This window comes from Acomys minous, assembly GCF_964271855.1.
Source record: "Acomys minous genome assembly, chromosome: 2".
NCBI classification, from domain to species: domain Eukaryota; kingdom Metazoa; phylum Chordata; class Mammalia; order Rodentia; family Muridae; genus Acomys; species Acomys minous.
The window spans coordinates 63,301,029-63,328,479 of NC_140484.1; the positions used below are offsets into that span (position 1 = coordinate 63,301,029).

Below are 27,451 nucleotides of genomic sequence, written 5' to 3' on the forward strand. Positions count from 1 at the left end.
CCTCTGCTCAGTGGGTGAAGGGTGGAACGTAACTGCTTTCCAGCAAAGTTAATTGAATGTGTAAATGCAAACATGGAAACACCTTTAAAAGGAGGTGGCAAAGGGTCCTCACGTTAAGAAAAAAAGCAAAAGCAAAAAGAGCAGGCGGGGGGTGGGGGGCGGGGGAGAGGAGAGATGTGGTGATGGGTGTCCCAGCCCTGGCTGTAAAGTCACCAGAGAGAGATCCTCCAGGGTCAGGGTAGGGAACTGGCTATCTAGACAGGTAAGAGCTGACCTGCTGGAGGCAGGTGTCATCCTGGGCATGTGAAGATGTACACGGAGGGGTAACAATCAGGTATCAGCCACTTGGAAGGAGGAAAGAAGATGAGGAAGAAAAGATGGAAAGAGGGAGGGAAGGAGGGAAGGAAGGAGGGAGACAGAACTAGAGAGAAAGAGGAGGAGAGAGAAGGAGGGAGGAAGAAAAAACGATGCTTGACACAGCTTACAGGGAAGGAACCCTGAGTCTGTGAGCCGTCAGCAGGCCTGTTAGGGAATGATTTCAATTCCCCATGTGGTGCATGCTAATTTGCATAATTTCAATTATTCACCCAGCCCTCTTGAAGATGAGTAAGAAGTGAAGAGCCTCTTCTGTAGGAATTCAGTATCTTTCATCCAGGCAACAAGACCAGATCACGGAAATCACAGGAACCCCCTCCCCTGTTCCCCCCCCCCCCCCAGTTCTGTAAGCACGTTCTCACAGACCAGAAAACCATACTTGGATTCATTTAATCAACAAGCAGCAAGTGTCTGGTCAAGTTTGAGAAGGCACTGGGTTAGAGAACAGGAAGCTAGCAGCATTTCCATCAATGGGGACAAATGAGGTACGTGCAGCCAGCCTCTTAGGGATAAGTTTTACTCTCCCAGCTAGAAAAAAAAAACCCCTCAATGTTCCAACCGGAGAAACGAGGAAGACCCTGAAAACCTACAGCAGGCAACTGCAAGAAGAGTGCATAAGACTAATGCATGGGCCACATAGAAGAGTGAATGAGGAATCACACAAGACAGTGAATGAGGGTCACAGTCAATTCTTCATTCATTAAAAGTTACATGTAAGCTGGGGGGTGGTGCCTCACACCTTTAATCCCTGCCCTCGGGAGGCAGAGGCAGAGGCAGGTGGATCTCTGTGAGTTTGAGACCAAGCCTGATCTACAGAGTTCCAGGGCAGCCAAGGCTACACAAAGAAACCCTGTCTAGACAAAACAAACAAATAAAAGTTACGAGTGAATAGAACTAAGTAATTTGTTGGAATCATATTTTATCTTGCTTAACCCAAATTTTTACTAGTGAGTGAATATTGATGATTAAGAAAAAACATAGAAAAATAAGTTTAATATTCACAGATTTAGAAATGAGTGAAAGTGAGTAAGACCCTTCTTCCCTAAGCACTTTCCCAGTCTCTGTTCCTTTCTTGTTCAGAAAAATTCATGGCTCTGATGGGAGGCATTGTCGATTCATATAAAGGAAATCTGAATGATGGTGTTTACTCACTGGGAAAGGAGCCCTAATTACTCTCTGTTAGTCAGCTTTCCGGGGCTGTGACAAAACACCCGAGGAAAACAACTTATAGAGCGTGTCACCTTAAACACCATCAGATTTTGAACCCATCAGCGGATTGATTAATCAACCAATGAGGTCAGAGCCCTTGTGACCAAACCATTTCCCATAGCCCATGGGCTAGTCCCAGAATGTCATGAATGTTTGGGGCTGTGTGTGTCATGTTTAAAGTACAACTATTTTTACTCTCACCACTATTGTGTACTCATATTAATAACAATGTCCAATGTTATCGCTTGTGATGTTACTCCAACATGACACGTGGCTTTATATTGATGGGGGTCTTGGCTACAACCTACTCTTGTTTCCCCAGTCCCTTGTTCACTCAGCTCTCCTGAACAGCTACCTCACTGTCACCTCATCAGCATCCCACTTGCCTTCTGGGCCCCTCCCCAGCCACTATGGATGCGCTGATCTCCATCCACATCAGCCCTCTACTCTATGCAGATTACCCTCACTTGATCAGTGGTGACAGCTGTCCATCTGCCTCCCACTCCCTGGGCTCCCTGTCAGCGCCTTTCTGTACTTGAATGTGCATTTCTGTGAATCAGAGCCACCTCGTGGTTTTGTAAAAGGAGAGGAGAGAGAAAGAAGGGAGGAGAAAGAAAAGCTGACTCCCAACGGTACCCAGGAAAATTGTAGGGGTTCTATCAGGAGATGGAAAAGTAGGTACCTATAGCCTAGGAGCCGGGGTGTTTGGGGGGGCAAGACGGATATGGGCTGTTCCTTCAGGGCCCCTGGCGTTTGCATGTCAGACATCTCCTTCTGTGAACCTGCATTATATCAGAGCCCCAAGAACATAGCTCCCAAGTGGGGCTACAAGATTCTGCTTTTAGGGACAAGAAAGTGTGGGAGGCAGCTCCCCCATTTTCATTAGCCCTGTCCCAGCTCCATTTCTCCTATGATTTCACCCTGCATCCTGTTCATGGAGTACCCATCAGGGATACAGATGCCAGCTGTACCTGAGGTCTTGGAAAGAGACAACTGTGCAATGCAGGCAGTGTTTTGGGAGCCATCCAGGGATTTGCACAGACACTTTCAATGGGAGATTCAGGGAAAGATCACTTCCTCTCCATCATGACTTTTATTTGACTTTATCTGGACTATAAATCAGCTAGTGATGGCCTTCGATCAAGACCCATAAATAAACCAACACTTCCATTACTGCTTCCAGGGGAGACTTGCAAGCATTCTGATAGACTCATGTTCTCTATGCCAAAATCAGCTTCTGCAGTCTCGGGATAATTGCCTCAGCAAATGTGCCAATCACCTCGGCGCCTGACTCTACCAAAGCTCAGTGGCTAAATATGTGTGAGGAGGCCAGAAGAGGGTACCTGGTTCCCCTGGAGCTGGGCTAAAAGGAGGCTGTGAGCCGCCCAGCATGAGTGCTAGGAAACAAGCTCAGGTCCTCTGCAAGAGCAAGAGTAAGATCCCGAAATCACTGAGCATCTTTCCTGCCCCTTCCTTTCTTCCTTTCTTTCCTTTACCATTTCTCCTTTCTCTCTCAATCACTCCCTTTCCTATCACTATGGGGGCAGCTCTAGGCCTTCCTAGAAGACAGCAAGGACCTCTCATTATGATGGCATATCTCACCACCTCTACCTCCTGCCTAGGTCATCTCTCAGACCCACTGTCCCAGGGAACAGTTGTCATCAGCACAGGTCCCGACTAACCCTGTTCAGTTTCCAGAAGTAGCTGCATGAACGGAGCCTCAAGACGAGAGATTCAAGAGGCAGAGATGACAAGGATTTGACTTACAGCTAGAAGCTGCAGCACAGACACCATTGATCTTCCTTGCCTGCCGCAAGGTTCTAGGGGAAGAAAGCACACAGAGGTAGCCCAATGCCACCAGGAGGCAGCATGGTGATTCCCACCCAACTGAGGCCAAGAAGAAACAGGCTGGAGAATTTAGGTCTGTGCCAACATCTAGGACTCAATGGGTTAGCTTATGCCCTCCACAGCCATGGGCAGTAGAAAGCTCTAGAAAGCATATGAAGGGGTTATATTCCAGAGGGGAAGGGATGAACATCATTCCCTAGATCAGTGACATTAGCAACCCATCAAAGTTCCAAGAGGAACAGTCAGTGTCACTTCTTGGGGGTTCGGGTGACAGGGGAGACATGCCTTTGTCAAAATCCATCAAACCGTAGGTTTGAGGTCTGTGCATTTTTTAAACCCTCACTGTGTAATTTCACCTTTAAAAGGGGTGGGGGATGCTTTCAGAATACAGTGAATGCCGGCAGCATTCTCGAGACCCTGGTTGCAAAGTCCAGCATGAGACATAAAACCAGTGAGGCCGTGTGCACACCTGTGGCACTCCAGAGGTGGAGGCAGGAGGATCAGAATCTCAAAGGCATCCTTGGTTACATAGCACATTCAGAGCTCCAAGCCGGTCTGAGTTACAAGAAACCCTGTCACAAACACAAAGAAACCAAAGAAGCCATTGTCTGGGTCCCTCCCCGTCAGCAGCTTCCAACGTGTAGCTTCTACACTATGATGCATTTTCACCCATAGCGCAGCACTGTGGAACCCTAGTTCTGAGGTAGGGAGACAGCTCTCTCAGTGTGCCTTGAGGGAGGCAAGGGGACAGGCCGAAAGGATGCTATCCCAATGTTATTGGTATGAATTTATTACCGTGATTCTATTTTGCCTCGATGGTTTGTTGCACTAAACCTTTAGTGGAGAGTACCACGTGTTGCCTAGCCCTTTTTTGTTAAGAAAGGGCTCAGCGGGTGGAAACAGATGCTGAGACCAACAGTCAAACATTAGGCGGAGCTTGGGGAGTCTTGTGGAAGAGTCGGGGGAAGGATAGAAGGTCTTGCAGAGGACAGGAGCTCCTCAAGGACACCAACAGGGTCAGCTAACCTAGGCTCATAGGGGCTGACAGAGACTGGAGCACCAACCAAAGAGCACGCATGGACTGGACCTAGGCCTCAGACACATATGTAACTGATAGGTAGCTTGGTCTTCATGTGGGCCTCCTAGCAAATGGAGCAGAATTGTCTCTGATGTGGACTCTGTTGCCTGATTTGGACCACTTTTCCCTAACTGGGCTGTCTTGCCTAGCCTCAGTGGAAGAGGATGCACTTAGCACCGACACGACTTGAAGTGCCAGGGTCAGTTTGTAAGGGGCTGGGGGTGGGAGTTGTGTGTTCCCCTTTTTCTGAGGAGGGAAAGGGGGAAGAGTGTGGAGCAGTGGGACTCAGTGGGGAGGGGGGAGGGGGGGCTTCTCTCAGGGTATAGAATGAATAAATACATTTAATTTAAAAAAAAGAAAATAAGAAAAAGGGCTCAGTACATAGGCAGTGATGCTCATCCAAGTAAATGTAAGGTAAACTCATGCCTGAAGATGCATTAACCACCAACCATATCCTACTCAGGCTATGCGATCATCTCAGCAGTAGAAAAAGACCTGGTTTCTTCTTCCCTGAAATAGGGCAGGTGTGGCAAGGTGAGATTGCAGCCCTCAGTACCCTATACCCTTCCCCAGGAGCACCGAGGCTGTGCTAAAAAGAGGTTGCACAGATTAGCTAGCTGCTCCAGAGCCCGGGCAGGTTCATTCCTCATGACATCTCAGGCACCACGTTCAGTGCTGGAATGGCTAGATGTGCCAGAGAGGGTCCAAAACACTCCTCTGAGTTATAATGCGGGGACATTGGGTTTCTTAGCTGCAATTTGGAATCAGATTTTGTCACCAAATAACCAGCGGAGCAGTTATAAATAATTCATGCATGTTGTTTGCCTCAATTAACGTTGCTCACGTGGCAGGGGCAGCTCTTTGAAGTCAGTTCTTTCTTGAGGGACACTGACACACCCCCGTTGGACCAGGCCATGCATCTGCCCTAATTAGATATATACACAGGAGACCCAAGTGAGGAGGCTGGATTTATTTTTAATAAAAGAAGATTAAAACGTGTGTGTCCGCAGCAAATTATGGAAGAACAAAGCTGAATTAAAATTCTCCCACAACTTGGCATGGCGAGGGCCTGAAAAATGAGGCATCTCACTTGAAATTATAAAAGGATTGCTGCTCGGTGTCAGGAAATAAAAATTAGGCCTTCCTTCTCCCTAATTCCCTCTCCCCGTATCCTGTGGGAGTTCCAGCGAAGGTGCCGGGGAGCACCCTGTGCCTTCTGCCTTTGGAGATCATGTCTACCTGTGGAGCAGCACCATAGGCTGTAAGTGAAGAGGCAGATGGGGGTGAGAGGGCAAGAAATAGGGGTGAAGCTATATCACTGGGTGTGCCCAGTGAAGCAGGCCACACCAGAGCTCCTCAAAGAAGGCTAGGTCGCTAGACTTTATGTGGATGGACATGCTTTTAAATATTCCAAATTAATGTAAAATCTTCGAAACCTGAGTAAGAACCTCTTACAGTGCCTCCACCTCGATGTCACCATCAAGTGCAGAAATACACTCGTCTACAGAAAGCTGGAACCCAGGCATTTGTGGTTCATTGAAAGAAAGAAAGGAAGGAAGGAAGAAAGAAAGAAAGAAAGAAAGAAAGAAGAAACAGCACATCTGAGAACCAGGAAGGAATGGGTTAAACCTACTCTAAAAATCAAGTGTGTAGCCATCTCCTCATGCCCAGTGGTTGAGCTCAGAGAGGATCCTGGGAGAGGCCAGTGTGGGCGTGGGTGGTTCCCCCCATTTTGCCTTTCCAGCATCTTCACTGGGGCCCCTGCCTCAGGAGCCTCCTGCCTTCTGCATTCTAGCTTTGGGTCTGTGTGTGGGACATTCCCTTGCACGTGCTCTGCCATCAAAATTCCTCCTGACTCTTCCCTTCCTGTCTGGCCCATGCCTTCCTGCAGCCTCCACACGCAGCCAGGGCACTCTCTTTCTAGTACCAAACCACTACCAGTTTACCACTTGCTTGCCTGGTACACAATGCTTAGAGGGACAGCGTGCTCCTCCTCACAGTCTTCTTACTGCCATGGCCACTACCCAGAGAGACCAGAACCTGTTTGGCTCAAGACACATATGGAAGCAGCAGGGTCACATTGTCGTTCAATCCAAGTCAGTTTGTGGTAGCTTCATTCACACGCATCCATGCGTTCATGCACTCACTCACTCACTCACTCACTTACTCACTCACACACTCACTCACTCACTCACAGACTCACACACTCACTCACACACTCACACACTCACTCCCTCACACACTCACACACTCACTCACTCACACACTCACTCACTCACTCATTCACACACTCACTCACTCACTCACACACTCACTCACTCACTCACACACTCACTCACTCACTCCCTCACACACTCACACACTCACTCACTCACTCACACACTCACTCACTCACTCATTCACACACTCACTCACTCACACACTCACTCACTCACTCACACACTCACACACTCACTCCCTCACACACTCACTCACTCACTCACACACTCACTCACTCACTCATTCACACACTCACTCACACACTCACACACTCACTCACTCACTCACACACTCACACACTCACTCCCTCACACACTCACTCACTCACTCACACACTCACTCACTCACTCATTCACACACTCACTCACTCACTCACACACTCACTCACTCACTCATTCACACACTCACTCACTCACTCACACACTCACACACTCACTCCCTCACACACTCACACACTCACTCACTCACACACTCACTCACTCACTCACACACTCACACACTCACTCACTCACACACTCACTCACTCACTCACACACTCACTCACTCACTCATTCACACACTCACTCACACACTCACACACTCACTCACTCACTCACACACTCACACACTCACTCCCTCACACACTCACACACTCACTCACTCACTCACACACTCACTCACTCACTCATTCACACACTCACTCACTCACTCACACACTCACTCACTCACACACTCACTCACTCACTCACACACTCACTCACTCACACACTCACTCACTCACTCACTCACACACTCACACACTCACTCACACAGTCACTCACTCACTCACTCATACACTCACTCACTCACTCACACACTCACTCACTCACACACTCACTCACTCACACACTCACTCACACAGTCACTCACTCACTCACTCACACACTCACTCACTCACACACTCACTCACTCACTCACTTACACTCACTCACTCACACACTCACTCACTCACACACTCACTCACTCACTCACTTACACTCACTCACTCACACACTCACTCACTCACTCACTCAAATGCAGTCATTCAACTAAATGGACTGTGTCCAAAGTTGAACAAGATAAAGCCAGACCCCCACCCCCTTTGCAGTTCAGGTTCCTAGAGCAAAACTCCTTAGATTGGATGGCAGAGAAAAAGTAGAAACTCCTCAGAGCTTTACCCCAGATGGAGCTTTACCGCTAGCAGATTTAGTGTCTAGAGGGATCTGCTTCCTGCCTCTTAGATGGCTCTGTCTCCTAATTCTGACTTCTATTAAACTCTTCTGCCCCTGGCTCCTAGTGCTGTTCAGAGGATTCATGGGTGGGGTGTGTCGCCCAGGGTAATATGGCCAATATGTGCAAGACCAAAAGTTTAATCTCCATCACTATAAAAAAAGCAAATAACAACAAAAACAAACAAACAACTCCCCACAAAACAAAACAAAGATTCTCCCTGTTTCTAGATCATCACAGCGGGACTCCTGACGGAAACCCTCCTTCTTATTTGCACAAAGTGAGTTCTGTAGGATAGCTCTGTGCTCCTTCTGTGATCAGGATTTCGGGGAGGAACTTCCTTTTGTCTCCCTGGGCCCCTGATCATTGTAAGGCTGCACATTCTGAGCAAGAGCATTCTTGAGAAAGAGAGCGGTGATGCGAGTGTGTTAGTTCCAGGGTTACGTTTCATTTTATTGACGCTCTGTTGGCAAACTACAATCAGCACCATATAATTATAGAAAATTATAACAGCAGCACAGCAGAGAACCCAAAAGCTACCCTTTGGGAATATTAATAAGTAGATACTCTCCTCTTTAATAGAAAACGCAACACCAATTTCATAAAATGGCTTGCTTTCACACCGGGAAACATCATGGAGCTCATACATTTTTAAAGAAAAGCTGATTTTAGTGTGACCAGCAGATAGTAATAAGGATTATTTTTTATTTGTCCAGATTTGTTTGTTCATTGGCTCAGGAGGTATTTTCCATATCGTGGATGGAGTCTAGTTTAACTAGCAAGGCTAGACAAACACACTCCCTTTAAGCATTTCAACTCTAACTGGGATGGAGTGGGGCACCTTCTCCACTCAAAGACTTCAGTGAATTCAAGGTATTCCTGCCCTGCCCCCACACAGCCACCTAAATAGACTGGGTACTAGAGAAGCCACGGTGACTGTTTGCATCCTCGACATCACTGCACTCCTGGGAGCACGGAAAACTGCTCTTCCGGGCCTGGCATGTTGGAAGCATGCCTACATGGCCCCTGAGCTGAGCAGAGCATCAGTCAGGTGGCTAACAGATGGCTGCCTGGTGAAAGTCTTCCTAAGGCCAGGGGCCCTCACCAGTCCTGCCTTGGGAAACAGAACGATGTTCTTGATTTTTTTTTTTAATTTGCTGCTTAGCCAGAGTCAAAGCAATGCTGGATACTGTTACTATTCAACCCAGGGCAAGGCTGATCTAGATCTCACAAGCCAAGGACAGGCAGAAGTTATGTTATTGCTTGTGGAGGTACTGAGCTCCAGAGAGGTTTGATACAAGAGCCGCTTTGAGCATTTTAGTGTCTTGAAATCAGCCTGGCAGTGCACTGAGAACAAGGAGACAGATGGGTGAGGCGCTTACTACCTGGGCTCGATACCTGTCACTCTGCAAGCCTCTCAGGGACTCTCATAATCTGAGGCTCTGTGATCTGAGACCCTGTGTGAACTTTAGGATATGATCGAGAACCCAGATGGGCCCTGTTTACAGTCAACAAGAGGATGGTGACCACAGCATACTACACACGTACTTCCTGGAGCCACCTCTGTTCCACCTCATCTGGGACACACACAGCTGAGCACCTCCTGAACATGGGGTCCAACATGATGACACATGCCCAAGTGCTCACTCACTGCCCAAGGGGGGCGGACACACATAGCAAAGTGCTGAGTGCTGGAGAGGTGCCGATGGGTGTCTAAGAGGGGATTTCACACGAATAAAGCATTATTGGCTAACATTTTCCGGGCTCTGCTCAGCCTAGTTAGTACCAGAACTTGAAAGCAGTTCTGGAGCTGTTTTTTGCATTTGTGTACTTGAAACTAGAGGTCAAATGCCAAAGATGACCAGCAGAGGGAGCCACGAGGAAGCCATGGAATCATCTACCCACACCAGCCTGCTGCTGCCTGGATAAGAGAGCTCAAGCCTTCCTAACTAATGCAGTGTGTCCCCAAAGGTCACCCTCTGACCAGCATTTCTAAAGATTCACTTTATAAGTCTGATGTCTGGTCCCATTGCTACCCAAATAACGATCGCAGCCATGCTGGGACAGAATTCTGACATCCCCTCCTTCCATTCACACACTGTGGAAGCGATTAATTAGGGACTAGCCTTTTAGGGTGCACATCTTAATTCCCCGTAGCAGGCACCCTCACCGCCCCATCTCTTCATTTTCAGTTCAATTCTACAATAAGTGGATCCCTCATTCCTCCCCCAAGTCAAGAAATTGAACAGTCCAGTGGAAGTCTCTTGGCTGAAAAGAGCTGGGAGGAAATTATCCATCAAATAGCGTGGCGCATTCAGGACATTGGCTTTCGTCCCACAGCATCGATTCTTCCATACACATTAAAATCAATTATTCTGGAAACGTTAACTCATGGTGCATACATATACATATTTAGGAGGCACTAAAGGGGGCGTAGCAAGGCCTCTGGGGACACCTGCTTTCACCTGTCATCTACTTAATGGGTCTGCTATTGGCTATTTAATACAGCAACAAGGACAGCCACTGGGAGAAAAGTTGTCAACAGCATAGCCTCTTGTGTAGATGGTGCTCGTTCTGCACAGAGTGGGCAGCTTTATTAGTTCTCAGCCAAGGAAAAGGGTTGGTTCGCAGCCAAGCCTTCTCTGCAGAGCCAGGCACGTGGCAGGAGCCCTGTTTCCAAGCCCCTTGGCTTTATCATTTTCCAAGTACAAGAGAAGCTTGGGCAAATCATGCTGATTGTGGTCTCTGTATAGGGGAACACTGAGGATGGAATGAGTAAGGCCAGTTGTGCAGAGCAAATGTCAGGGGCTGAAGGGGCTGGGAAAGCCAAGCCATGTTCATAGCCTGCAGGGGACTGCACACCGGGAGACTGCCCAAGAAGGACTTGCTGAATGAGGGAATGAGTGAATAAATAAATGAATCCCCCTCAGTACTGTGGTATGGTCTATGAACAGAGTGATCATTTCTGTTTGCCTTGGACTGTTAGTTTATGGCTGTGGCCAGTTATGGCCCATCCCTCTCTCACCAAGGCTTTGGAGAGGCAATCAACCACTTGTTCCCTGACTATGTGGCACACAGGATGGGTAATCATCACAGAAATGGGAGAGAAATTCTATTGCCTTTATATGTACCCTCTAATAGATAACCCTTACTATTTCAATAATAATGTTTAGGAAATTAAGGAATTGGGAAATCAAGTTTAAAGTGTCCAACTGTTGATCATTTTTTCCAGCCTCTTTCTAACTATGGCTGCTGTCTCTGCAGCTTGCTCATTGGAAATGCCGGGATCTCAAAAAGTTAAGACACTGGCTCCCATCTGAGTGGCCTCAGACCCCCTTTGCCTCTCACTGGGCATATAAAATGGGCAAAGTATAAACTCTCATGTCTCTGGGGAAGCTGGAAAGGTGGGGGAAGCCCTTGCCACTGCCTGGCCCATGGGAGCCTTCTGCAACAATGTTCTGAGGCCTGACAGGGTGCTCACCCAATCAAGGCCATCTATACCCAGCAGTCACAACTCTAGAACTTGTTCACTAACTCTCAGGAATAAAGTGACATGCAGCTCCCCTGTTGTTGATGATGGAGCTTTCCGGGATGTAAATAAATGCTTTGAAATGCATTTCAGGTGACCAAGGTAAAGACAGTGTAATGCATTTTTACCTCTCTTTCTTTTTGTGTATGCTGGTGCTGGCTGAACAAGGCATCTGAGGTGAGAGGAGGGCACAAACTATGCTTTTAAAGTTCCAAGGACACAAACTCCAAAGTACACAGGACATAGAGCCTCCCACACCAGGAGAACAGGCACTTCTGTCTGAGCTTGGAGACAGGACCCTGAAAGCACTACATTGTAGCTGATCTTATGACTCTTAGACACTAAGAAGTCCCAGTACAGGAAAACCAGCAGAGAGCATCTAGTCCCAACCCAAACAAGACTAGGGTCCAATCTTCTTGGCCTCTCTGGGACAATACAAGGCTTCCACAGTGGGCGCCTTTTTAACAGGATACTACAGAGCTGTCGGGCAACAAGTCTACTGACACTCAATTAGTAAAGTGACAAAGCCCAAGTTCAAACTTGGGCAATCTGCCAAGTGCCCAGACTACAGACACCCACATGTCCACGGCTGAAGTTCATTGGTCAGGCTTGGGCACGCTCTTGCTCCTGAACTTGGTAGGATTTTATTAGGACGAGTGTGGGACACATCTAAGCAAATGTCTCATTTTAGGACAAATGGAATAAACATTTTGTAAATTCAAAAAAATTCACTGAAAAATATTTACCAACTCCCCCAATAGTCAAGAAAAAAAATATCCTTTGCTTCTTTTGGCAGACGCCAGTGTTAGCATCTTGTGGGTCTGGGACTCTAAACATCCGCATGCAAAGCTTCATTTATCCTGTTCTACCTGGGAAAGGCCTCCTCATCCTTAAAATAGGTACTTAATAAATATTTGTCCAGTGAGTGAATGAAACAGCTTTTACTCCCCACCCCAAGGGCCAACTTCAGTTTTCCTTCCCCTACAACCAACGTTTCTATAAACATAGAGCCCCATTGCCTCAAATATTTATCAACAGAGAGTCAAGAATATTATGTCCTTTCAGAGAGAGCTCCTTGCTCTGTTAAAAGGGGAAGAGACCTCGGTAGAAGGAAATGTCACAACCCACTAGGAAGAAGAGTAATAAGAGAAGCAGAACCAGGCTGCGGTGTTCCTCAGAATTTATTCCACTCTGCCTAGCACTGTTCTCAGCAGATCAGGGTGCAACCTATGAGAGCAGGGAGGGTGGGCGGAGCTGTGACTCAAGCCTTTTTTGAACACAGCATCATACCTTGCAGGTGGAGAGGCCAGGAGGAACAGAGAGGGGGCAGAACAGGAATACTCTTGTCTGGTGAGCACCAGACATCCACGGTCCTGGGGCTTGGGAAGGGCCCCTCATTGGTCCCTGTGTAAACTGTCTTCATGCTGTCAGCTGTGCAGATCTGCTTACCCCAAACCTCTCTCCTAAACCCAAGTCCCTTCTAAGTGAGATAGATGAGAAAAAGGACTCAAGCCCCACCCTTTGACATTGCCCAACTGTGTGCCCTCAAGGTCTCCACAAAAATAGAGCTATGGAGCTGGGGAGATGGTTCATTTCATAGAAGTGCTTACAGTCAAGGCTGTCATTGAGTTTGTAATTGAGTTTGTTCTCCAAGACCTTCTTGGGGTGAAAGGAGACAATTGACCCCTGAAAGTTGTCCTCTGACCTCCACATGCATGTCGTGGTATGACTGTGCCTGAGTATTCACACACACACACACACACACATACACACACAGAGAGACAGAGAGAGAGAGAGAGAGAGAGAGAGAGAGAGAGAGAGAGAGAGAGAGAGAGAGAGAGAATAATTAATAAAATTTGAAATATAGTCTTGCATTAACATGGCCCAAATATTGTTTATTCTTTTATTTCCATTGGAAACTATAGCGGTCAATTGAAGAATCTTTAAAGGCCATCCATCTCCTGGATCATACTTAGATCAGACTAGAGGAAATAGTCTTCGATTAAACAGTGATTTTCTAAGCTAGTTAAGTACCTAAGAGAGACCAGAAGTTGATTAAGCATAAAATTCTTAATGCTCAGACTTAGCCTTGCCTCTGACTCCGTTCCCCCCTGCCCAACCCTTCCTCTGTCTGGGACTGTAGAGTAGAGGCAGAAGCTGGTCTTAGAATCCCCCACAGGATGGGGATGCTTAAGATCTTCAACAATGAGGACAGGCAAAGTACAGAGTGGATTCTCCCAGGTTCATGTCATCCTGGAACCTCACACTATGGCCTTATTTGGACGTAGGGTATCTGTAGTAATAAGCAGTTAAAATAAAGCCATGAAGAGCCGGGAAAGGCCACTGACTTGTCTTTGTAAGAGGAGCAGACATAAAGTAGAGGCTGAGGCAGCAAATGGAGCAATGCATCCATAGTCCAGGAAAGCCAAAGACAGCTGGGAGGCCTCATCCCAGCAGCATCAGGTAGGGTGGCTCCTCCCTTCATACTTCAAAAAAAATGATCTTATTGTTGATTGTGCATCTGTTTGTGAATATATACACGAGAGTGCAGGTTCCTTGGAGGCCAGAAGAAGTTATCAGCTGTCTTAGAGTTGGAGTTAAAGGTGGTTGTGAACCTCCAGATGTGGAAATATTGAATCATCCAATGTGGGTGCAAGAGCACCATGAGCTGAAGAGATTGCTTAGTGGGTTTGCAAATTTTAAATATATATATATATGTATATGTATATATATCCTTAAATATGTAAGTGCTCCCAAAGAATTAAAAAAAGGTGTTCAAATAAAATGTGTCCACAAATCCATAAATACTCATAGCTGTATGTCTTATGATATTCATTAAAACAGAAACAAGCTGAATGCCCAGTGGCTAACAGAACAAGACACTGGTATAGCCCCCAGTCAGGACAGAATGGTTTGATACACACTGTCACCAAGCCACATAGTGTATGAGTTCACTGACATAAAGTAACCAGAATGTGTAAATTGATAGGTGTACAGGGCAGATTGGTGGTTCCCAAGGCCTGGGAGGAAGGCTGCTTCTTGGAGATGGGATTTCCTTTGGTACTGATGCAGATATGTTGGAACTGGGCACCGGGGATGGATGCACAAGCACCCTGGATGAACAAATGCAAATGGCAGAGACACTTCAGCATGGCTAGTTTTACCACAAGAAAGACAAGCCACCTCCAGGATTGTATCAGTTACTGTCTGTTGCTGTGATAGAACATTGTGGCCAAGGCAATTGACAGAAGAGTTTATTTGGGCTTATGGTTCCAGAGGGATTAGAGTCTCTCGTGGTGGGGAGGCATGGAAGCGAGCAGCAGCAATGTCATCCGGAAAAGGAAGCTGAGAGCTCACATCCTCAACCACAAGCACGGAGCAGAGAGAGCAAACTCTGTGTAGTGGGAGGATTATAATCTCAAAGCTCACCCCTAGATACGTATTTCCTCCAGTGGCACCATCTAAAGCTCTCCAGACAGTGCCAACAACTGAGAACCAATGCTGGGGCCTATGGGGTGCATTCTCATCCAAGCCAGTGCAGGCGTCAATGTTGCCATGGTGTGTACGTGGTTTGTGTCCAGAACTCATGCAGGACTTTAAACCCCAAAAGCCATAAGCTAATGGTATCAGAAGTGTGGACACGTTAACTGTGGAGTTTAGAGGTGGGTTTGGCTAGTGATCAGAACGGAGAATGAGGAAATGCTTACAACCCAATCCTAACTGCTGCACAGATACAGGGGTGTTGTGGGTAGGATGCAAAAAGTCCCCTCAGGCTTGCATGCTTAACACTTGGTCCCCAGCTGTTGGTCCTGTTCGGGGAGGTTGTGGAGCCTTATGCAGGTGGAACCTAGCTGGAGAAAGTTGGTTGCCAGGGCATGAAATTTCCTTTTGGACTGATGCAGATATGTTCGAACTGGGCAGAGGAGCTGGGCACACAAGCGCTTCTATGAACACATGCAAACAGCGTATATATTTTAACATGGCTAATTTTACCTCAAGAGAGACAAGTTAGGAGTGTATCAGCTACTTTCTGTGGCTATGACAGAACATCGTGATCAAAGCAAGTTGTAGAAGAAGGAGTTGGTTGCTAGGGAGACCAGGTTTACAGCTGGCCCCCCACCCTGCCATACCTCTCTGCCTTCCCTGCCATGATGGAGTGTACACTCAAACCAAGATCTAAAACAAATCCTGCTCTCGTCAGGTATTTGGTCACAGCAGAAGGAACACAGGGAAGGGCAACCCACAGAAAGCAGTAGGTAAGCACTCCCCCATGACACGATGCAGTCTGGGGCCTGGGGTGGTGAAGACATTGCCAAATCATACCACAATGTTCAGACATTTTATTTCCAGAACTATAGGCCAAAATAAACCTCTTTACTTCATAAAGCCTTGGACTTTTGTCCTCACAGCAACGAAAAGCTGCCTAATATAATCACATGCTTTGTTTTGTCATGAAGGACACCTTCTTTAGCTCAGGGTGCAAAAATATCACAGGTACTAACATTTATGATAACAAGCCACGTCTATTGAGTGCTGTGTGCTACTTTCTAAGTTCCTGACACCACCAATTTACTCAACTCCCACAACAGTAAGATATTAGAGCCTTATTTTCCTTATTATTATACATTATTTATGAATATATATACATATAATCACATACACTTTATGTAATTATCATATATTATTATGATCTTTATTAGATCACTTTCATATTTCAGATAGGAAACTTGAGGTATATAAACAATGAGACACTTTCCAGGTAAATGAGTGACACTGCTTCCTTTCCAGGGACCAGACAAACACTGTGGGATATGATTGGGTTGTTGGGAACAGTGGTACCTTTAGGATCTCACTCTGAGCACCCACAGAAACTGACCTCCCATCCCTACAAAGGCTTAGGACCTAGATGTTGTTCTTGTCTATATTAATCCTGAATCTTGATTAAATATGAATCCTACGTTCTGAGGGCCCCATTGTGCTAAAATTACATGGTGAGCATGTATCGCAAATTGCACACATTATTAGAAGTTACCCGGCAACATCTATACTAATTAAGTTGGGATCATTTCTTTAGCTATAATTTTAAAATGCTGGCAGGGCTCCAGAGCCCTCTGTCTGCCTGTGAAGAGGCACAAATGGGTGGAAGACGGTGTGTTTTCATTTTCAAGCACTTCAAAATCTAACCTTTAAAACTTCTTGTTGAGATAGCTGGAGCAGTGGCTCAGTGGTTAAGAGTATATACTGCTCTTGTAGAGGATCTGGGTGCGGTTCCCAGGACCCACACTGGGTAGTTCATAACCACCTACAACCCCTGCTCCAGGGGATCTAATGCCTTTTCCGGCCTCCTCAGGCAACTGCACTCATGTGTGCACACCCCCACATACACACGTAAATGATATTTTTAAAACCTGCCTGCTAATATGGTGAGTCGCTTTCTCTTCCCTTAGAAAAAAACATTTGAGTGAGTGAGAGAGAGAGAGAGAGAGAGAGAGTGTGTGTGTGTGTGTGTGTGTGTGTGTGTGTGTGTGTGTGTGTGCGCGTGCGCACATGCACATGCACATGCACAATGGCCACAGAAGCCAGAAGAGGGCATCAGGTCCCCTGGAACTGGAGTTAGAGATGTTTATGAGTCACCACATAGGTGCTGAGAATAGAACCCTGGTCCTCTGCAACCCTGGTCCTCTGCAAGAACAGCCTGAGCCCTTAGCCTTTCCTTTCCTTTTATTTAGCGCACGCTACTCCAGGATAGATGGAGCAGAGTATAGTTTTTTTTTAAAAAAATGGACTCAGAGTACTTGCAGAACTTTCAGTGTTCATATTGCATGTGTGTGTGACGGAGTGGGTGTGTGGTGGGTGTTATGACGTGTTCATGTAAGCATGCATATGTTCAGGTTCATGGGCATGCGCATTTGTGTGCTCATGTGTGTGGGGTCCAGAGATCATCGAATGTCTTCCTCAATTGTTTCCCATCTTACTCTTGGATACAGGCCATCTTACAGAACATGGAGTCACTGACTCGGCTAGACTGGCTGTCCACTGAGCCACCTGGGACCAAACCTGTCTCCTCCTCCCTAACCCCCATGTGCTTTCACAGCAAGCACTTTTCCCCTTCTCCCCAGCTTAAAGTTCTTTTCTTTTTCTTTCTTTCTTTCTTCCTTTTTTTTTTTTTTTTTTTTTTTGGCTTGTTTTTCGAGACAAGGCTTCTCTGTGTAGCCTTGACTTTCCTGGATGCGCTTTGTCGACCAGGCTGGCCTCAAACTCACAGCAATCTGCCTCCCGAGTGCTGGGATTAAAGACAAGCACCACCATGCCCAGCTAAAAGTTATTTTCTTTAAATGAAAAGTGACTAGTACCCAGTATCGTTAGGAGACTACAGACAGATACCACCTACCACTGTCTTAGCCAGGCACTGTGGGCCTGTTCACAGGCAGCGTCCTGCTGAGTGCCCTGCAAGGGGCATCAGGGAGATATGGGGCACCTTACAGAGGTCAAGTTACCTCTACCTCTCAGCAAGAAAGCGACAAGCTGGGACAGGAACCTGGCTTCTGACCCGAAGGTCACTCTTCTTCTCCATACCTGAGTGTGTTGGAAGTGCATCAACACATGTAAAGAGATGGACCATACTATGTGAGACCCAGGGTGCCCTGGGACTGCAGAGAGAGCTGCTGTAGCTCCATTTATCTGCCCATCTTCATCCTACGACTCACCTGCTTGAGCATGTCCCTCGTGCTGCACAGAGTGTCCAAAGAGGGGCAAGTGCTGAGCAGGTGTGGGCACCGGCCCTCTCTGCACGCACAGTTCTTTTCTTGGCAGTGCCCTAATCCCACCTGCTCATAGTTGCCGAGGCCTCTGGGACTAGAAAGTAGTGCTCACTACCAGCTTTCCCCAGCAGAACCCTGCCTTACCTAAGGGAGCCTTTGAGTAAAGTGTCCACCTTTATGACACAGACTTCCTGGAAGCTTCCTCCTCCATTTCCTCCTGGATGGGGATGGCTGTTCCCAGCTCTCCCGTGGCCCTGAGGTTTATGAACTGAGCACTTGGGAACATCGCAAGCTTAGCTACAAATTACACAGTGGCAGCTTGGCCCTTTCAACCCAGGGCACATCCACTGTGGATTCTGTGAGCATCTGGCTGCCAAAGAACTGGAGTTCCTCCCTCAGCACAGCTGGGGGGTTTACAGCAGCCAGGCCCTGCTGGGTACCAACAGCTGGGGCAGGGCTGCCCTCCAGCCTACAGAGAGGATGAGAGGGAACACCACCATTGCCCCTTCTGCAAAAAGGACAGCATGCGCTTAAGGACAGGAAGGAAAAGCCAGGACTCTCAGGACCCTGGCAATGTTTACACAAGCTCACTACAGACCACTGCGGAACTTCCCTAATCTGAGAACTCCCCCATGGTTATTGTCCCCCCCCACACCCCAGAATATTTCAGTGCCCCCAGGAGGTTCAGAGCATTGGGGTGTAGAACACATGGTCTATATAGTGAGGGCACTTCCCCAAGGGCCAGCCCTGAGCAGGTGTTCCAGCCCCCAGTCTGAGAAGCCTGTCTGCAGAGCAAGGGTGAGGAGGCATCCCAGGTTCAGGCAGCAATGCTGAAACGCCTCTGCAGAAGTGATTCTGGGGGCAGAAGGATTTCAGTGGCTATCTGAAAGAGGAGAAACATCCCAGACACACCCACCTATACCCTGGGACAGAATATCTTGCAGAGAAAGTTGTAGCATTCTCCCAGTGCTCAGGTTTTCCTATCTGTGAGCTTTTGTTCAACACACTAAGTGATCAAGCCACTGAGGCTTCTTCTTAATACAGAGCAGTTACCACAGATCCCAAGCTGACAGGAAGGTAACAGAAGTTCTGTCTTATCATGTTGTCCTCCCCAGCCTTCGCAAACATACACTGCAGGAAGGCACACACTAAAGGGGACTACAGATCCCACTACAGATGTGCCATGTGGAGGCTCCCATGTTCGGGGACCCTCCACTTATCCTCTGCTCCTCGGGAAGTTGCAGAATCCCAGACAGCAGCTTCCTACCCTTGGACACTGTCACCTATGGAGACAAGAAGCCTCAGAGCACTGCTCTGTACTCTGGATAACGACCTCCATGAATTCTAGCCGAATTCTTAGAGCGCACCACGGGAGCAGCTAAGCCTTTGAGTGGAGAGCCAAGAGCTTGTAGTGCTTTCTCTGCTTTGCAGGCTAAAGACTGGGGCTCGCCAATAAGCTGATTTAAAGGAACCACCATGTAAAATGAAACCTGATATTTATTCTCAGCAGGAAGGCTGATCTCATCAACAACAGGGACACTTCTTAGGTAAGCCAGTGCCCGTGCTTACCCACACAGCAGTACCATTAGCAATTTTAAAACAATCTGAACATGTTACAAATACAGTTTCCATGAGAACGTATGCTACTCAGTCAAAAAGATACAGTCTTAAGTCATAAGCAGTATACTTTATAAAGGAGAAGGAGCAGGACGAGTGGGAGGAGGAGGGGGGAGGAGGAGAAGGAGAAGAGGAGGAAGAGGAGGAGGAGAAAGAAAAGAGGAGGAGGAGGAGGAGAAGGAGGAGGAGGAGGAGAAGGAGGAGGAGGAAGAGGAGAAGGGGGAGGAGGAAATACCACCTAAAAAAATACAGGGCCCGCCTAGTGGACAGCACCAATGGTGGTTAGAAAAATTCTGTCTACCAAGCTTAGAGAGGAGTGGACCTCCAGAGGCCCTCACTCCTAGAACAAGATAGTTTCACAGTCCACAGGGACTAAGAAAGGACAAGGGGCCTCTGACATGGGCTCCTCTTGGGGGTTTGACTCAGCTCGCAAATGAAAGTCAGTGCTCACAGTTCCCGTTCAAAGGATGCTTGCCGTGCCGAGCTCACCGAACTGCCATGCCAAGTGAAGAAGACACGAGGCCAGGAGTCTCCTAGGCACATGGGTTAGTGGTTCTCCTTGAATATGATCCAGAGATTTTTAAAATTTTATTGTAATGCGTGCACATTTAAATCAGGATAACCCTTTAAACAGATGATTGAGTGGATAATAGACAGTGTCTTGGGCTCGAGGCACCTTGCCAAAACTGAAGCTCTCCATCCATCCGTTGACTAACGGCTCCCACTCCCCTTAGCTTAGAAAACACTTCTGTTTCAAGGCGTGACATGACCTTGGAGGGATAACTTCTCATATAAAAAAATTTATCTCTTCCACAGCACATCCTAAAGTAAAAGGAAAACAAGCTCTCGGGTTTTGCTTCCCATCCTGTTATCTGGAAGCCTGACGCTCCCTCAGTCACCTCTTCTGAGGGAGCCTTCCTTCCCCTGCGGTGGAGTGGAGCATTCTTCAGATAGGGTCCTTACTTCCGATTCTACCATTTCATCAGATCCCTAGGGACGTGCAACCTCATAAAGAAGCCGTGCATCTGCATCTCAGGGCAGTAGTGCAGGAGCACCCCAGATGTGCACAGAGTTCTAACAAACCATCAGGGCTCACAGGGGGAAAACAGGGGCACCCCTGCAGCCTGCAGTGCATCCTTCCAGGAGAGCTTCTCGCTGCAGTAGCCTGCATTTTATACTTTGAAAGGCACTTGCTTTCATTTTAAACCAAGAATCTGAAGCACTGAGCGCTGGGTGTTTTCCACATGTCGGGGTGCATTGTGTACTCACGTGCTCTGTTTCCGTTAGCTCACTAGTATTTCTGCCTCCAATAAGAAGGCGTGCAAGGTCTCTGATGGCCACATAGGCCAAGGGGGGTTGTTCAGAGTCACTCTGTGTGGCAAGGACAGGGACCAGGCTTCTAACAGCCAGGAGACAGCCTTGTGGAGGGGATGCCCTGGGCCCTTACTCATTAGCTGCTAGAGCTGCTGTCCTGCTTCCCTCCGTGGCTGATACCACCACATAAGCTGTCTGCAAATCCATTTAGTTTCTGAAAATTCTCTCGCCCATTCATTTGCTTTCTGTCCATAAGGAAAGTCTGAAACAATCACTGAAAACCACCTCTACTGCAAACCACCGACACCGCTGATTGCGAGGGGGATCCGAGATCCCCTTTATTCCCGAAGGGGGCCATTATTTCTGCTGGTTGCCATGGTGACTGCTGCAGTATTGCTGCTGTGTGTTCAGTTCGCAATCGCAGTCACACCACACACTTAAATCAAGCCATTTGCTTCACATGGTACAGGCTCTGCCGAAAACAAACACCTCGTCATGTACAACATCATGAAATGGACTCTTAGCTCCATCCCATAGTGCTGAAGGGCAGCTCAGAGGACCACGTGTGTGCATGCTGGCATAAATATTATGGATGCAGTGGGGCTTAGAGAAGGAAGTAACATCTTAAAATGCATCAACTTAGTCCCTGCCTTAAATGGTTAGGGAGAACATTCATACTACCTTTGATAATACGAGAAATAGTTTTTTAAACAGGAGAAGCAATGAAGAAGGAGGGGGAGCTACATGTTTTCTTGTTGGAAGATCTGCCATAAACACTCAGATCTAGTTTTCTTCCTGCTGTTGTAATAAAGCATCCTGACCAAACACATCTTGGAGGAGGAAAAGGCTTACTAGGCTTACACTTCCAGGTCACTGTCCCATCACTGAGGGCAGGTGAAGGCAGAAACTCAAGCCCCTAGGCCCATCACATCCACAGAGAAGATCCGAGGAGAACAAACAGCCATGCTGCCTCCTTGTTTCTTTTGCTCAAATAGCTTTTCCTCCTCTTACACAGTTTAAGACCCAGCCTAGAGGATGGTGCTACCCACAATGGGATGGGTCTTCCTATGACAGTTAAGAATCAAGACAATCCTCATAGACATGCCCACCGGCCAATTTAATCTAGGCAATCCCTCAATGGAGGCTCTCTTCTCGAGTGATTTTAAGCTGGGGAAAGTTGTTATTCAAAACTAACCATCACACATACACACACACACACACACACACACACACACACACACAGAGAGAGAGAGAGAGAGAGAGAGAGAGAGAGAGAGAGAGAGAGAGAGAGAGAGAACTTAGTCTGTCAGAGAACTACACCTTAAGAAATACGAAGGTTATTGCACTTCTCAGCCTTCAGTGTCCTGGCTTCCTGAGAGATGAACCACTCAAAGGCCAAACCAGACTTGAACTCGAGGATGCTGATGCTCTGAGGGTCTAGCCTAAGGATACAGCTGTGGAGTAGAGTTCTGATGTCTTAGCCTAGCAGCAGCTACAGAGGACAGGGGAAGCTGTCTTGAGAGTGGCCCCTGAGAGCTTCCCTTTACTCTTCCTGCCAATCAGGACGGACAAGGCAGTAGCCAGCTTCCACTCCAACGGGGGTGGGGTGGTGGTGGGGTGGTGGGGTGGTGGTGGTGGTGGTGGTGGTGGTGGTGGTATTAAAAAGGGAGGAATACCCTGGGGTTTGGATATTAGGGGCTGCTATTTGGGAAAAGCAAGTAATTATGAAGCTGAGCTCCAACAAGGAAAACATTAAATCTAAGTTTGATGGAAAGTGAGATAATCCAGTTTGAATCATTTTAGTTGTGTGATTTTTCTTTCTTTCATTCTCCTTTCTTTCTTTAATTTTTGCTTTGTGTCCCTCACATCCCCTCCCTGAGTCCCCTCCCCATGGCATGAATGCAGGCTGAGAAGTTTTGTTGTTTTAGCGACACAAAGAAAACATGCTCCACACAGGAAAGAATGCTGTGGGGACCTCAGACACAGGTTGCCATCATAAATGGACCCACTCCTTACGACACCCACCTCAAAAAGAAATGAGGGTTGCGACACTTACGGTAACTCACAGCAGTCTAGACATGCCAGCCCTGCATCTGGCCGCACAGCCTGCCTCCTTCCCCCTCATTAGAAGTGTTTTCACGAGCTCAGCTTCTGACAGGGAACAAGGCTGAGAACAGAAGTGGGCACTTAGGTGATGGACTGCACAGCCACGCGTTTATTGAACCATCCTCTATTACAGTGGTGCAGAGAGAGAGAGAGAGAGCAGAAGGAAGCTGTCGGGAGATATACTCAGAAGCAGACCTTAGACTTGGAAGTGGCGGATCTAACAAGCCTGGCGAGATGGCTCAGTGAGTAAATTACTTGCTGTGCAAGCAGGAGATCCTGAGTTTGAATCCCAGTACCCACGTAGAGAGACCAGGTGTAGTGCTGGCCTGTAACTCTAGTGCTGACTGGGAGGGTGGAGACACGTGGATCCTGGGCCTCCCTGATCAGCCAGTCTAGCTGAAATGCTGAGCTCAAACAAAACAAAACAAAACAAAACAAAAAACAAAAAACAAAACCCAAACCACAAACCACAAACAAACAAAAACAAAACAACAACCAACAACAACAGGAAAGCAGAGAACAACAAAGGAAGACACCCACGGTCCACAGCTGCTTTCCACACAAGTCTTTGCACAGGCATCTGTACACAGTATAAACACACACACACACACACACACACACACACACACACACACACAAACACACACACAAACACATACATACACACACAAACACACATACAGAGAGAGAGAGACAGAGAGACAGAGAATTTTTAATAGACTTTAACCCAACAATTAGAAAGATGCAAGCAAAATTGGGGTTAGCCTGGCTCTTTGACGCCTGTGACTGGCGTGTGCCCTGCACCCAGCCCCCACCCACATCCATTCTTTAGCATTTACTTTCTACAGTGGAAGCAGTGGCAGCTCTGACTAGGCAGCTTCCAGGTTCTCCTCTTAATGCACAGCTGTCTCAGTGTGTGCGTCTCTAGTCCTTTAAAATGCTTTTGGTGACACACCGGTAAAGTTACATGTTGCCAGGCAACAGAAGCTCCCCAACACAGCACATCCTTCAAGAAACCTACTCCTCTCTAAATAATCAGACATCATTCACCACTCCATGTCCACCCTGGGAATAACTCGAGCCTTGGCATCACTCTGAAATGAAAAGTCAATCACACTGATCCCTGGCAACAAGATGTCCACGACATGAATTTTCCAAGAGAAATGAGACTCACCCCAACGCTGACATCTAACACAGAAACAAGCCAGAGGCAGATGGCTTGCTGAACCCTGAAAGAAAGTTCCCTCATTCACACTAAGGCACATTTTATAAATAGAGGTCAAAGCCATTTGGTTCAAGGTGAGCTAAGAGAACTTTTAGTGTGTGCATGCGTGGCTAAGATAAACATGGACAGAATGTTAAATGAGGCAAGGATTAGGTTTGGAAATGATTAGGTTTATAATTGGACTATATTCCTTTGGCGCCCAGTAAGTGTAGGTGGGGCTTACTGTAGCTACCTGTGATCCCTTTAAAAAATAAGACGTGAATATTGCAGCATACTTGGCAACTAGGTTTCCACACAGGTGTTTAAAATAACCTACTGCAGATGCTGCTAATTAAATCACAGGAAGCCATGGGTACTGTCCAATTCTACAATGCACGTTCAGTGATTAGACCCTTAGCCAAGCCATCAGGGGCAACTTTGTGTTGCTTTTTGGGATCTATGGCTGTGAGAACCTGACTGAAACCCCATTTTGAACATTTATTACTTGTTATTATTTTTAGAAGATTTTTATCTTACTTTTAATCATGGTCTCTCTCTCTCTCTCTCTCTCTCTCTCTCTCTCTCTCTCTCTCTCTCTCTCTCTGTGCGTGTGTGTGTTTACATGAGTGCAATTAACCTTGGAGGCCAAAAGGGGGCACTGCATCCTCTGGATCTAGAGTTCCAGGTGGTTTTGAGCCACCTATCTTGGGTACTATGTTTGGAAATTGAGCCTCCGTACCACCCAGCTCCTCCCTCTAACAGGAAAGTGGGGTAACCTCCAGTTACTCCCCACAAAATTGCCCAGTGGTATAGTTCTCTACCCTTCTGCCCTGTGCTGGCCGTATCTGCACAGGCTGCTCCAGTGACAGTAGCTGAAGTCTTCCAGCTTGCTCTGCCTTAGGGACAAGTTTAGCAGGAAGCCATACACATCCTGGTCTTCAAGGAAATGGATGGAGGGAAACTAGGCATCAGGGCTCAGGAAGCCTGAGTGGCCTTTCCTACCATGGACTGTTGAGTGGTCTGTGCCATCCAGTCATACCTTTCACCTCATTCTTGTATCCAGAAGGTGGGAGACGTGCTTTGGGTCCTCATCTCTGAGAGAGATGTGAGAGACTGCTGGCTGCCTCTTAGAGCCAGACTGCACTGGAGGCCTCTCCTGCCAGCAGCTACACCCTGCCGGCATGGAAAGAGGCATTGCAGCACTGGTGCCAAGAGGAGGCCCATTCCTCTGGATTCCAGAGCCTCATTTTTGGACACAGGTTTAAGCGACTAAACACATCAAGACACAGGAGTTCAATGCTAGTAAGTGGCTTTGATCAGCGGTCACGGGGTTGGCAAGACAAGTGGCTTCAAAGCTCCATGTTGAATTGAAAAGTGTAGTCCTGGCTGGCATGGGTGCTGGCACAGAACCAGAGTGGGGCGCTTCCCTGTGATCCGAGCAGAGAGACCTGCAAGTACCAACACACTTATCTATTCCTGCCTGCACAGTCCCAAAACAGCACAATAAACTTGGCCATATCCTCCAAAGAGGTCCCAGGAGCCAGTGGTGTTGACAAGGAGGGCCACTGAAGACTGCCTGAGGCACACTGGGTGTCAGTCAATTTCTTCCTTCTTCCTTCCTTCCTCCCTCCTTCCCTCCCTCCCTTCCTTTTTGTCTTTCTTGACACCCGAGTTTCCTGGGTACCAGTATGTGTGTGCGTGCGTGCGTGCGTGCGTGCATGTGGTGTGTGTGTGTGTGTGTGTGTGTGTGTGTGTGTGTGTGAGAGAGAGAGAGAGAGAGAGAGAGAGAGAGAGAGAGAGAGAGAGAGAGAAGAGAAGAGATCCACGTCCTGAAAGCCTGTGATCTCATGAGGAAAGGATGGACAAACACAGCAGGTCTAAGCAGTAGGGTGCGTTTCTGTGATAGCAATGAAGCTAGGTAGGACACAGAGACAGGCAGCGCATGCGCACTGGGTATTGGGCATTTGTGACTGGACAGGGAAGGCCTTTCCAGTAACAGATAAGGGAACAGGGGTTACTAGAATCTAACTGCAAAGGACACATGTTCTTGTTTCTACCACACCCATGGCTGACCCCCACTCTGCACTCCCAGTGCTGGCTCCGGGGGTGGGGGGTATGTGTTCAGGGAAATCCCTCAGGCCCTGCTGAGGAGAAGCCTGTCTAAGGCCAAAGGCTCTGAACTCTTGCTTTGAAATCCATTCTAAATTTGTTATCTTTTGAGTTTGTGTTTCGCAGGTAAAATGGGCAGTGGGGCACATTCCAGGAACTTGGCGTCCTGAGCCACACCTGGTCCACATTCTGCCATACTCCCCGGGGTGCATCTTCTCCTGTCTGCCCCTCCCTGCAGAAGACAGGGTTCAATGACAGGAAAGCGGAGGTTGTGTGGCCTCCATCCTCCTGCCAAGTCCAAGGCCTGAGAGTACCCCGAAGCCTGGGGGAGTATGATATTAAAGAGAAGCAAACCAAACAAAACCAAACCGATTAGGCCGGGTCCAGAGGGGAAAACAGAAGAAAAGAAAGAAGCTTTTCTTCACCGCTCTTTGATCAAGTGACCCGGCATTTGATGCGTCTGCCTTGTTCATGGTGAGTGCTGCCCTGGGCTGTGGAAAGAATGCCCTCTCCCCATGCCAGTCTGCTTGTTTGTTCACATATTCACAGATAGGCTTTCAAGTTTTCTCAGATCTGCTAGGTGCTGGGCGAGTCCTGGGGACTCGAGGACAATGAGTTTATTGACCAGTGATGGCCCTCACCCTCATGTCACAGTCGGATGGCATAAAATAGATGTTCTTCTGCCCTGGGCAGTGATCTGACTAAGCATGATTTAAGTTATGAGTCACATAGAAAATGTGGATTGAGTAGGAAACAGGAAATAGGAAAATAAGGATTTCCTTTAGCTGGACCTCGTGCTGGCTCTGTGTCAGTGG

The 27,451-nt window shown here is 47.6% G+C and overlaps 1 protein-coding gene across 3 annotated transcripts in view; it reads right to left on the reverse strand.

Moving 5' to 3' along the window:
• Nucleotides 1–27,451, reverse strand: part of PTPRE (protein tyrosine phosphatase receptor type E) — an 87,024-nt gene that overhangs the window by 46,721 nt on the left and 12,852 nt on the right. For 2 of the 3 annotated variants that reach the window (XM_084751090.1, XM_084751088.1), the window contains exon 1: nt 22,538–22,626. The exons of the other annotated variant lie outside the window; for it this stretch is intronic. The gene's annotated coding sequence lies outside the window, so the exon portion shown is untranslated. Of the gene's footprint in view, nt 1–22,537; nt 22,627–27,451 lie in introns of those variants that run through there. 3 annotated transcript variants of the gene reach the window in all.